The 12,048-nt window shown below is 43.6% G+C and overlaps 1 protein-coding gene across 5 annotated transcripts in view; it reads left to right on the top strand.

The window, feature by feature from the left end:
• NDRG4 (NDRG family member 4) overlaps positions 1 to 12,048 on the top strand; it is a 102,302-nt gene that overhangs the window by 32,319 nt on the left and 57,935 nt on the right. The window contains exon 1 of one of the 5 annotated variants that reach the window (XM_061593651.1): positions 8,205 to 8,285. The exons of the other annotated variants lie outside the window; for them this stretch is intronic. The gene's annotated coding sequence lies outside the window, so the exon portion shown is untranslated. Of the gene's footprint in view, positions 1 to 8,204; positions 8,286 to 12,048 lie in introns of those variants that run through there. 5 annotated transcript variants of the gene reach the window in all.

Raw genomic sequence — 12,048 nt, 5'->3', positions numbered from 1 at the left:
GACCTCCAAGGTGGCTTTCTCTGAAATGCTACCAGTTCCACGCGCAGGACCAGCCAGACAGGCCCAGCTTTGCAGTCTCAATGCGTGGATGAGACGATGGTGTCGGGTGGAAGGGTTCGGATTTGTTAGGCACTGGGGAACATTTTGGGACAAGCCGGGCCTGTACAAAAGGGACGGGCTCCACTTGAACCAGAATGGAACCAGACTGCTGGCACTTAAAATTAAAAAGGTAGCAGAGCAGCTTTTAAACTGACTGAGGGGGGAAACCCGACAGGAGCTGAGAAAGGTCCGGTTTGGAATAAACCTCCCCCCTGGGATAAAAACCAAAGAAATGATGAACTTTTAAAAGGGGTAGGCCTAGAAGTAGGCATTGTGAGAGCAGGGGCACAGGATATAAATTCAGAAGAGCAAAATTACCACAGGCCTAACCACAAGTGCCAAAGACACTTGAAGAGAGACACTGCTTACAAGTGCCTGTACGCTAATGCTAGGAGCCTCCGAACCAAGATGGGAGAACTGGAGTGCTTGGTCTTAGAGAAGAGCATTGATATAGTGAGCATAACCGAGACCTGGTGGAATGGAGAAAACCAGTGGGATACGGTTATCCCTGGATATAAACTATATCGGAAGGACAGGGAAGGACGTATTGGTGGTGGAGTCGCTCTATACGTGAAAGAAGGCATTGAATCCAGCAAGCTCGAAACCCCAAAAGAGGCAGACTCCTCCACAGAATTGTTGTGGGTGGTGATACCGTGCCCCAGGAGGGACTTAATACTGGGAACGATCTATCGTCCCCCTGATCAAAATGCTCAGGGAGACCTTGAGATGAGATATGAAATTGAGGAAGCATCCAAACTAGGAAATGTGGTAGTAATGGGTGACTTCAACTACCCGGACATAGACTGGCTGCATATGTGTTCCAGTCATGACAAACAAGCAAAGTTTCTAGATATTCTAAATGACTATTCCCTAGATCAGTTGGTCATGGAACCGACCAGAGGGACGGCAACCCTGGACTTAATCCTCAGTGGGGACCGGGACCTGGTGCGAGATGTAAGTGTTGTTGAACCGATTGGGAGCAGTGACCACAGTGCTATTAAATTAAACATACATGTAACTGGCCAATTGCCAAGAAAATCCAACACGGTCACATTTGACTTCAAAAGAGGAAACTTCACAAAAATGAGGGGATTGGTAAAAAGAAAGCTGAAAAACAAAGTCCAGAGGGTCACATCACTCGAAAATGCTTGGAAGTTGTTTAAAAACACTATATTAGAAGCTCAACTGGAGTGCATACCGCAGATCAGAAAAGGTACTGCCAGGGCCAAGAAGATGCCAGCATGGTTAACGAGCAAAGTCAAGGAAGCTCTTAGAGGCAAAAAGTCTTCCTTCAGAAAATGGAAGTCTTGTCCGAATGAAGAAAATAAAAAGGAACACAAACTCTGGCAAAAGAAATGCAAGAAAACAATAAGGGATGCTAAAAAAGAATTTGAGGAGCACATTGCTAAGAACATAAAAACCAACAACAAAAAATTCTATAAATACATTCAAAGCAGGAGACCATCTAGGGAGACAATTGGACCCTTGGATGATAAGGGAGTCAAAGGTGTACTAAAGAACGATAAGGAGATTGCAGAGAAGCTAAATGAATTCTTTGCATCTGTCTTCACAGTGGAAGATATAGGGCAGATCCCTGAACCTGAACTAACATTTGCAGGAAGGGATTCTGAGGAACTAAGACAAATAGTGGTAACGAGAGAGGAAGTTCTAAGCTTAATGGACAATATAAAAACTGACAAATCATCGGGCCCGGATGGCATCCGCCCGAGAGTTCTCAAAGAACTCAAAGGTGAAATTGCTGATCTGCTAACTAAAATATGTAACTTGTCCCTCGGGTCCTGCTCCGTGCCTGAGGACTGGAAAGTGGCAAATGTAACGCCAATCTTCAAAAAGGGATCCAGAGGGGATCCCGGAAATTACAGGCCAGTTAGCTTAACTTCTGTCCCTGGAAAACTGGTAGAAAGCATTATTAAAGCTAGATTAACCAAGCACATAGAAGAACAAGCCTTGCTGAAGCAGAGCCAGCATGGCTTCTGCAAGGGAAAGTCCTGTCTCAGTAACCTATTAGAATTCTTTGAGAGTGTCAACAAGCATATAGATAGAGGTGATCCAGTGGACATAGTCTACTTAGACTTTCAAAAAGCGTTTGACAAGGTACCTCACCAAAGGCTTCTGAGGAAGCTTAGCAGTCATGGAATAAGAAGAGAGGTCCTCTTGTGGATAAGGAATTGGTTAAGAAGCAGAAAGCAGAGAGTAGGAATAAACGGACAGTTCTCCCAATGGAGGGCTGTAGAAAGTGGAGTCCCTCAAGGATCGGTATTGGGACCTGTACTTTTCAACTTGTTCATTAATGACCTAGAATTAGGAGTGAGCAGTGAAGTGGCCAAGTTTGCTGACGACACGAAATTGTTCAGGGTTGTTAAAACAAAAAGGGATTGCGAAGAGCTCCAAAAATACCTCTCCAAACTGAGTGAATGGGCGGAAAAATGGCAAATGCAATTCAATATAAACAAGTGTAAAATTATGCATATTGGAGCAAAAAATCTTAATTTCACATATACGCTCATGGGGTCTGAACTGGCGGTGACCGACCAGGAGAGAGACCTCGGGGTTGTAGTGGACAGCACAAGGAAAATGTCGACCCAGTGTGCGGCAGCTGTGAAAAAGGCAAATTCCATGCTAGGGATCATTAGGAAAGGTATTGAAAATAAAACAGCCGATATCATAATGCCGTTGTATAAATCTATGGTGTGGCCGCATTTGGAATACTGTGTACAGTTCTGGTCGCCTCATCTCAAAAAGGATATTATAGAGTTGGAAAAGGTTCAGAAGAGGGCAACCAGAATGATCAAGGGGATGGAGCGACTCCGTTACGAGGAAAGGTTGCAGCATTTGGGGCTTTTTAGTTTAGAGAAAAGGCGGGTCAGAGGAGACATGATAGAAGTGTATAAAATTATGCATGGCATTGAGAAAGTGGATAGAGAAAAGTTCTTCTCCCTCTCTCATAATACTAGAACTCGTGGACATTCAAAGAAGCTGAATGTTGGAAGATTCAGGACAGACAAAAGGAAGTACTTCTTTACTCAGCGCATAGTTAAACTATGGAATTTGCTCCCACAAGATGCAGTAATGGCCACCAGCTTGGATGGCTTTAAAAGAAGATTAGACAAATTCATGGAGGACAGGGCTATCAATGGCTACTAGCCATGATGGCTGTGCTCTGCCACCCTAGTCAGAGGCAGCATGCTTCTGAAAACCAGTTGCCGGAAGCCTCAGGAGGGGAGAGTGTTCTTGCACTCGGGTCCTGCTTGCGGGCTTCCCCCAGGCACCTGGTTGGCCACTGTGAGAACAGGATGCTGGACTAGATGGGCCACTGGCCTGATCCAGCAGGCTCTTATGTTCTTATGTTCTTATCTCTTTTGGAAATGACTTAAATGCATGCTGGCTGATGCTGATTTACCCAGCAGACTCTGAGGTGATGCAGTTGTCACTGCAACATATCTCCAGAACAGATTGCCAACCAAGGGCACCACACATATACCATTGGCATGCTAGAATACCAAACATGGAACACATCAGAGTTTTGGGCAGCACAGTATTTGTCTACATAGCAAAACATAAAAGGCAGAAGCTAGATGTCAGAGCAGAGCAGACTATTTTGATTGGCTAAGCTCCTGGTAGCAAAGACTAATGAACCTGAAAGCTGGCAAAGTCAGCACAAGACATGTTGTCTACTTTGATGAGCAACACACAGCTGACAAAAGAGGCACTGTGCTAGATTTTTGGTTACTGTACACTTTCCATTGTGGAAAAGTATTGTAAATCCTTTCTTATCTAATGCAGATAGACTCAGCATATTGGCACTCAATTCAGGAACAAACAAAACATTGTCTGCTCTATTTTCTATAGTTTTATCAGGTAATTTGCATTTTAGAACAACTCTGCCTGCTACATGAATCTTCATGTGTTGGCCATTTGCAGTTTGGATTTCTCCTTGAGTATTTTTGTCAATGTTATCAGAGAAAGCATCAGAATAAGTACTATGACTTGTACATCCACTGTCAATAATCCAACAATCTGATTTTGGCTTGCAATCATTTGCTATCAGATCTTTTTGCTTTATAAGGAAGTTACTTCCTTTTGGTCCTGTTTTCTGAGGTCTTTTGTTAGGATCAGGTAAAGCATCCTGCCTTTGTTCTCTTTGCTGAGAATTTTGAGAGCTGCCATTAGCTGGGGGGAACCTGAGGGAGGGAAAGTCTTTTGCCAGGTGACCCCTCCTGCTGCAGGTAAAACAACATTGTGAGTGGGTCTTGCATGGAGCTTTCCTCCTATCCTTCCCACTGGCCAGGTAATTTGAGCCACTTGATGTTGAAAGTGACTGAGAGCATCTTTGCTCAGTACATTTCTCTCTTAGACTGGCAATAACCTGATCAAATTAAAGTTCATGCTTGCTATCCAAAACAGAAAATAAAGGTTTCAAATCATTCTCCCAAGGTTCCCATATGGTATCCCAACTTCTGTTGGTCATTAAATTCAAGTCCAGTTAACTTCAGTTTGTCAAATGTAGTAATCAAGGAGGTTATACATTTTTCACAGTTTTTCTTGGATCCCATCCTTAGTTTCACCATTTCCCTGTTCCATACAGTTTGAGATTTGAAGCTTGCAAAGCCAAATGAGGCTTGAAGGCTATCCAGCATTTCTTTAGCTACTTTACATTGCCTTACATGGAACAGCTGTTCATTAGCAGAGAATCAAAAATAAAAGCTTTTGCAATGGCATTTTTCTTTTCCCAGTCTCTTATCCCTTGGCCATGTCCCTCTGGCTTTGGGTTTTTAATTCAGGAATAAACTTCATTTGCTTCTATTGCAATCTTTATCCTATCTCTCCACTGTTGATAATTGGGAGTACTTAGCTGTGGAAGCTTTCTGATAAAAGCCCTATTTTCTTGCAGATTCATTTTGCTCATCTGAGGAGGATTTGGTTGCAAAAACAACTCAGAAATCAGCAGCAAAAAGTTTTCAAGCTAGTGTGTGATACACTGGAGGGAGGGGGACATGTAAAAAGACACAAAATAAACTCCCAAATAATCTGGTGCCCCCAAACCTGTTGGGTTTTATGAGATAAAAACTCCTGTAGTTCTGTATCTTAGTTGAGTATAACTGGCAAAATGGAATTGAGCTCTAACCAGCTCCTCATCCCCATGCAGCCTAGCTGAATAAAACAAACAAATCTTCTTTAGTAAAGTCTTTATTCACAACCTTTCATGTATCAGTGATACAGGCTTAGTATGGAGAGAAAGATGAACAGAGGCAGATAGTTTTATTCTATTATCAGGATATTCTGCAGAGAAGCCTCTCCTGTGGCTAACGGAGAATATGCAAAAACTGGAACAAACAAAAGGGAGGAAGAGAAGGGAGAAAAACAGGAAGTTACCTAACAGCAAACAAGCATAGAGCCGTCCCCAAATCTAGCTAGAAAGGACATCTCCTTACATTTCAGCTAAAGCATACAAACTTGCTTATTCCCAACAAAACTGAACCCAGTGCTCCAGTCAGTAATCTCTGTCTGGTGGATCACTGGACAAGGATACGAGTATCCAGCATGTTGGCACAGATCTGCCTTCCCCAGTCTGGTACCCTCCAGATGTACCATCATCCAAGTCCTATCAGCCCCCAACATCATATGACTGTGATGATGGGAGCTGCATTTCAAAACATCTGGAGTGTACCTTATTATTCATCCTTCACCCAAAGGTCCCAGGGCAGGTTACAACAATTTTAAAATACAGCAGTAAAAACAATTAAAAGCAACCCAAAATCACAAAATAGTATGGGTCCTAAAAATAAACATCTCAGGTACCAAATGCCAGGACAAAGAGGTGCATTTTCAGGATTCACCTAAAACTGTACAGTAAATTTGTCACATGCACCTTGGTGGAAGGGAGCTCCACATATTAGGGGCCACCACAAAAAATGCCCTCTCCAGGCTACCCCTTCCCCAAGGTTCTGAGGGTAGCGGAATTAAAAGGGCCTTTTCTGCTGCTCTCAACACCTGAGAGGGTCTGTTGGGGCAGTCTTTCAGATATTTGGGACCTACTTCTTTATGGCTTATGGGGAAGGCTGATGTAGATCTGCCCTTGCAACCTCTTTCTACTTGTAGACACCTGTATGTGGGCCAAGGAGCAGTTGCCTCTAATTTCTGGAGTAGAGCGCAGCAGGAGATGACAATTTTTAGGAGTTTCATTACTATCCCAGACTTTAAGCCCAAAAGATTGTGCCTACCGTGTTGCACTATATGTTAAAATACAGGAGGATGAGCTTGGTAGCCCCATCGACAGCAACTGGATAAATAAATGGGGCAAGGAGTAAAAGGAACGTGGTAGTTGGAGTCTACTACTGACCATCCAATCCATGAGAAGAAAAGGATGAAATATGTCAAAAGCAAATTGCCAATTTTCAAGGTGGCATGATGTAGTAGTGGCAAGAGACTTCAATTACCCCAATATCTGTTGGGAGACAAATTCTTCCAGGCAGCCCCTCCAAGAAATTCCTGACTTGTCTTGCTAGTCATGGACCGAAATAAATTTATTCATTCATTCATTCATTCATTCAACTTGCTCCAACAGAAAGGGAGGAAGGAACTAGAGGATCAGCTGTCTTTGATTTGATTCTAATCAACAGAGATGACTTAGTGCAGCCTTTCCCAACCAGTGTGCCTCCAGATGTTGTTGGACCACAACTCCCATCAGCCTCAGCCAGCATTGCCAATGGCTGAGGCTGATGGGAGTTGTGGTCCAACAACATCTGGAGGCACACCGGTTGGGAAAGGCTGACTTAGTGGATGAAGTGGCATTTACACGAACTGTGGGGGGAAATGACCCCAGAGTTGAGTTCTTGATTTTAAAGGAGGCAAAGGCTGAGCGTAGCCATATGCTTACCTGGGACTTCAGGAAAGTTGATTTTAATAAACTCAGAACAGTGGCAAGCGACCCTAATGAGAAAAGGAGTCCAAGATAGGTGGGAGTTTCTAAAAAAGGAAATTCTAAAGGCAGTGGCGTAGCTAGGGGGGACCGGAGGGGGCGCCCCGGGCGGCACTTTTTTGGGGGCGGCACTTTTCAGGCGGTGGAGAAAGTCCCCGGGGGGCGAAGGGAATCAGCGGAACGCGAAATCCAGCCTGGGGGTGTTTCCTCGCCTGATAGGCACACTCTGGGCAAGGCGGGCGAGCGGCGGGGGTCCCACGCGAGGCGAGTGAGCCAGGGGCTTTGGGCAGGCTGGGGGGGAAGAGATCGAGCCAGGGCTGGGCAGGGCTTTCCCCAGAGAGGAGCGGACAGGCGGGCCAGTGGACTCTGGCGCAGGGAAGGGAATCCCCCGCCGCGCAGGCCACAGAAGCCTGGAGCTGGCGCCACTTTTGCTTTGGCTAGGGTGTCGCACAGAAGAAGCAAGGCTACCCGGCTGAGCAGGACCAGAAGGGACCCGCGCAGCCCAAAGGGTGGTGGAGAGGGAAGAAGAGAGACCCTTCCTCTCCTCGGCACCCTGGGGTAGCGCTGCTCTGTGCAGGCGCCCGCAGAGGCTGCCCCGTCCTCCTCTGGCACTTCTGATGCCCCCTCTTCTTTTACAAAAATCATTTTAAGAAAAGCATATAAAAGGGGGTGAATTTGCCTCTTTGAGTCACCTCCGCAGGCGGGATCCGTAAGAAAGGATTGGGTTTGGCTGCATCCTCTGGGATGGTGATGGTAGCCTTGGCTGTGTGGCCCCTCAGCTACAGTGAGATGGTTTTCAGTCGTCCTGTGCTCAGTTGCTGTGGTTTCCGAGACAATGTAACGCACAGGGGGCTGGAAACTTCCCTGGCTCAGCCTCGTTTTGAAAAAACCCTCTCTTTGATTTGTAAAGCGGGGCGAGAGAACTCTCCCACCCCCTTTGTTGTGCTTCTTGCCTTTAATGATCGCTCCACACCAAGGCGTTCTGGGCGCCTTATTGCAGAGCCTCGATCTGATGGTCCTGAGCTTTGTCTCACCGTTGGAGGGTTTGTATTGCAGGCGGAAGGCGGGCGCGTCGTTCATCAAAAAACAAAAATAGCAGCTGCAGGGAGGTGGGCCAGAGACTTCAGCGAGATTTCCTAGGAGGTCAGTCTTGCCTTTAGGCAGATTGGAAATTAGATGTTGTGGATGGTACCGAAGAACCTCACACGGAAGCAAACGCCACTGAATTTTCTTGGTCTTCCTACCTGTAGGTATGAGCTGCCAAAACGATCCTGCTCCTGGGATCCTTCTACCCATTTTTGTGGGGTGAAGATCACAAGGCTGGGTACATGGAGGATGTATAAACATAGATCTGTGCTTGCATTACACAAGATTGAGATAGACATTGGTCTGCTGCCCCTTTATAAGTAGAGGAATGTAGGGCAGTGATTGTGTGAACCCTCCCCAGGTTACCTGTAACTACTTTTTTTCAAGAAAGAGGGATGTTACTATCAGCTTTACCTTCCTTCCGTTTACCTCCCTTTGCTTGTGTTATGCATGTGTGGGCCTGTAATGGCATATATTTGGATATATAAGGGGGAAAATGAACATGAATACTCATCCTAAAAAAGACTTATGCAAAAGAGCTTTGAGAAATTGGACGACTGGGTAGATTATAAAGAAAAATAAATATGAAGAAAATAATGCAATGGCAAATGTAACCTCCCCTCCCCCTTGGGCTTGTTTGAAAACCATAAAGATATTAAATAAAGACAATGATGGTATGCTGTTATAGCTCTCTTAATTGATTATAGGAAGCTGCCAGGATAATGCTCTGCGCACAGGAAGTTGTAAAATCTAATTCAAAGACAAAAAGATGTTGCAACAAAGTTTTCTGCAGAGAAAATAATGATCTTTTCAGTAGTTCTTTAGGTGCTAAGATCAAAACTATGTGTAAGAAAAAGCGACATACAGTTATAACTGATCTCATTGATGAATGAGAAACTTGATTTTAGGTTTTGAAAATATTCTTCACATAGTCTGCAAGTGAATTCAGCATTCTGTTTATATTAATTCTGGAAATGCTGTTTGATTTGTTTCTATGTGTATGTATATTATAAGCTTTGCTTGTTAATGATCTTCATTAACTACAGTCAAGGACAAAGTGTGAACACCATACAGTAAGACAAAAAAACAAGAAATATAGATTTTCAGGACACACAATTCAGAGCCTGTGGATTCATGATCTTAGTGCTTGTTACTGAAGAGGTTGTTGTCTGTGGCAGCATCTTGGTTAGCAAAAAAGTAAAGTCACCTGAAGAAATCAGTGGAACATAGAACATTTCAAATAATCAATCATTTGGAATTTCTGATTGGTTGGTATGAAAATGTTAAAAAAATTCCCATTTTAATGCAACTTTTTTGGTAAGGTTATGTCAAAACAATTTAGACAGGTTATAATATTTTGTGTTATATTCTGCTTTAATACTAGCTGAAATATGTTTGTCTCAACCCAGCTGAACCCCTAGATACTGGGTTCAACAATCTGTTGATTTTGTAGCAGTTAATTATGACTAAGTCTGAAAGCAATAGGTTTTGAAGTTAGATATGACTAACCTGTTTCATTGTTTTACTGGGACATGCAGCCTTATCCCATGCATATTTATTCAAAAATACATCTCAGTAAGTTCGGTAGGACTCACTTCCAAGTAAACATGCATAGGATTGCAGTCTAAGGTATATTATTTAAAGGTATCATAGAACCCGATCTTCAGTTTTTGAAATTCTAGACTGGATATTCTAGACTGGATATTCACCAACACTGAGGAGGAGAACAATAATTATTAAATGCATAGGAATGGGAGGAAGAATTGTAATACAGATCCAGATTTGAATTTTTGTTAGACCACTGTCATTACAAATGTTGGGGATGGATAAAGGGTATAGCCATCACTGTCATGCCTTGTGAATTTCTAGAGCAGGTATGGGGAATCTGCTGCCTTTCAGATATTAGGCCAATGGCCCATCTAGTGCAGCATCCTGTTCTCACAGGGGCCAGCAAGATGCTTATGGGCAGTCCACAAGCAGGATCTGCACACAGGAGCAGTTTCCCCTCCTGTAATTTCTAGCAGTTGCTATTCAGAAGCATGATGCTTCTGACCGTGGAAGCAGACCATAGCCATGAGAGCTACTAGGCGTTGCTAGCTTTACCCTCCATGAATGTCTAACCCTCTTTTAAAGCCATCTATCATGTTTCTTCTAACTCAACCTTTCTCTAAACTACAAAACCCCAAATGATCCCTCCCTGTGAACATTTTGATTGTCCTTTTCTTAACCTTTTCCAACTCTACAATATCTTTTTTTAAGGTAAGGCAACCAGAACTGTACACAGAATTCGAAATGCAGTCATACCATAGATTTCTATATAACACCATTATTTGTATAACTTTTATCATCCCTGACCATTGGGTATGCTGGCTGGGGCCAATGGGACAGTGGCGTAGCTGGGGGGGCGGGGGTATTTTTGGAGTGTATTGAGAGGGGCAGCAAACTCAGGGACCGCCCCGGGCGGCAAAAGCTCTAGCTACGCCACTGCTTAGACCCCTTACTATTTTAGGAGCAGGGTCCCTATGTCTCTACCAACCTATGAGCTAGTCAGCATGAAAGGGGAGTGTTAGCCACTGAGAAGAGTCTTCTAACATGCTTCCTTGTCCTTTCCTGCTGATTGGAGCTAATCAGAGCAAAAGGAGGTGTCAGCCACTGAGAAGACTCTTTTCAGTAGTTAATGCGCTCTTTTGTGCTTATTGGCTCCTAGGCAATGTGTGTTGTTGTGAGAGAGAGCATTAACAAGGATCTCATTCTCAACCAGCAGGAAAAAAAAAGAGGGACATTGCTGTGACTATCATGAAGGGCCCCCACACTACTGGACTATGTAATCTGGGAGCATTTCAGCAGTGGGACCGCCCCGGGCGGCAAACGCTCTAGCTACGCCACTGTCTAAAGACGCAATTCCAAACAATTCCACCAAGGAAAAAAGGCTGAAGACAAAAGAAGCCAATGTGACTTCACAAAAAGCTAAAAGATGACCTAAAGACAAAAAAGGACACACATAGAAAGTGGAAGGAAGGCCAGGTCAGAAAGGAAGAGTACAGACAGGTAGCACAGAATTGCAGTGATGGTGTCAGGAAGGCTAATGACGTAAAGTTAATGAGGGATGCTAAAAGCAACAAAACTGCTTTCTTCAGGTACATCCATAGTAAAAGACAGAGAAAAGAAATGGTGGTACAGCTCCTCAGTGAGGATGGCAAAACGATAACAGATGACAAAGAAAAGGCAGAAATGATCAATTCCTACTTTAGCTCAACCTTTTCCCAAAAGAGAGTCCTATACATGTCCTATTTGTGCTTGGATCTGGAAGACAAGCTTAAGAATACAGGAGGTAAAAGTGTGTATAAGGAGTTGTCACAGAAAAGGTTTGAGCTGCAGACATTAAAAATTAGAAAAATCTTGGTTTCCAACCATTACTTCAAAATTTCTGAGTGTGGTGACAAAAGTTCATGGTTACTGGCCTCTAGATTAAAAACAAAGGATGGAAAGGGGTATTACAGGGAGAAGGGGGATTTTTGATAAGTGTTCAGTTAGGGATAGGGTTAAAGTTTTTTTTATGAATATTTATATAAAGTTTATGAAGTGGACCTGGTGGGTATCTGTGACTACCTAGCTGGTGTTGATATGCCACAGTAGACAGAGGACCAAAAAGACCTTTTAATGAGTCCTATCACAATTGAAGAGTTAGAAAAAACTATTAAAAACTTAAACTTCTTCAAGCAGCAGGAAGTGATGGCCTCTGGGGCATCTTTTGTAAAAAATGTGCAGATGCATCTCATCTTCTTTAATATTTTCCTTAATATGACTTTTTGAACAAATAATATCAGGGAGCCAGGTACCTGCTTCTTGGAAGGAGTCCAGACTAAAACCAGGTAAAGGCCCAGAACGTCTTGATTTCTATTGACCCATAGTGCTGCTCAGAG

The sequence above is a fragment of the Rhineura floridana genome, chromosome 13 (genome assembly GCF_030035675.1).
Source record: "Rhineura floridana isolate rRhiFlo1 chromosome 13, rRhiFlo1.hap2, whole genome shotgun sequence".
NCBI lineage: Eukaryota > Metazoa > Chordata > Lepidosauria > Squamata > Rhineuridae > Rhineura > Rhineura floridana.
Note: the sequence above shows the minus strand (reverse complement) of the source record. Positions and strands in the feature narration are given on the sequence as shown.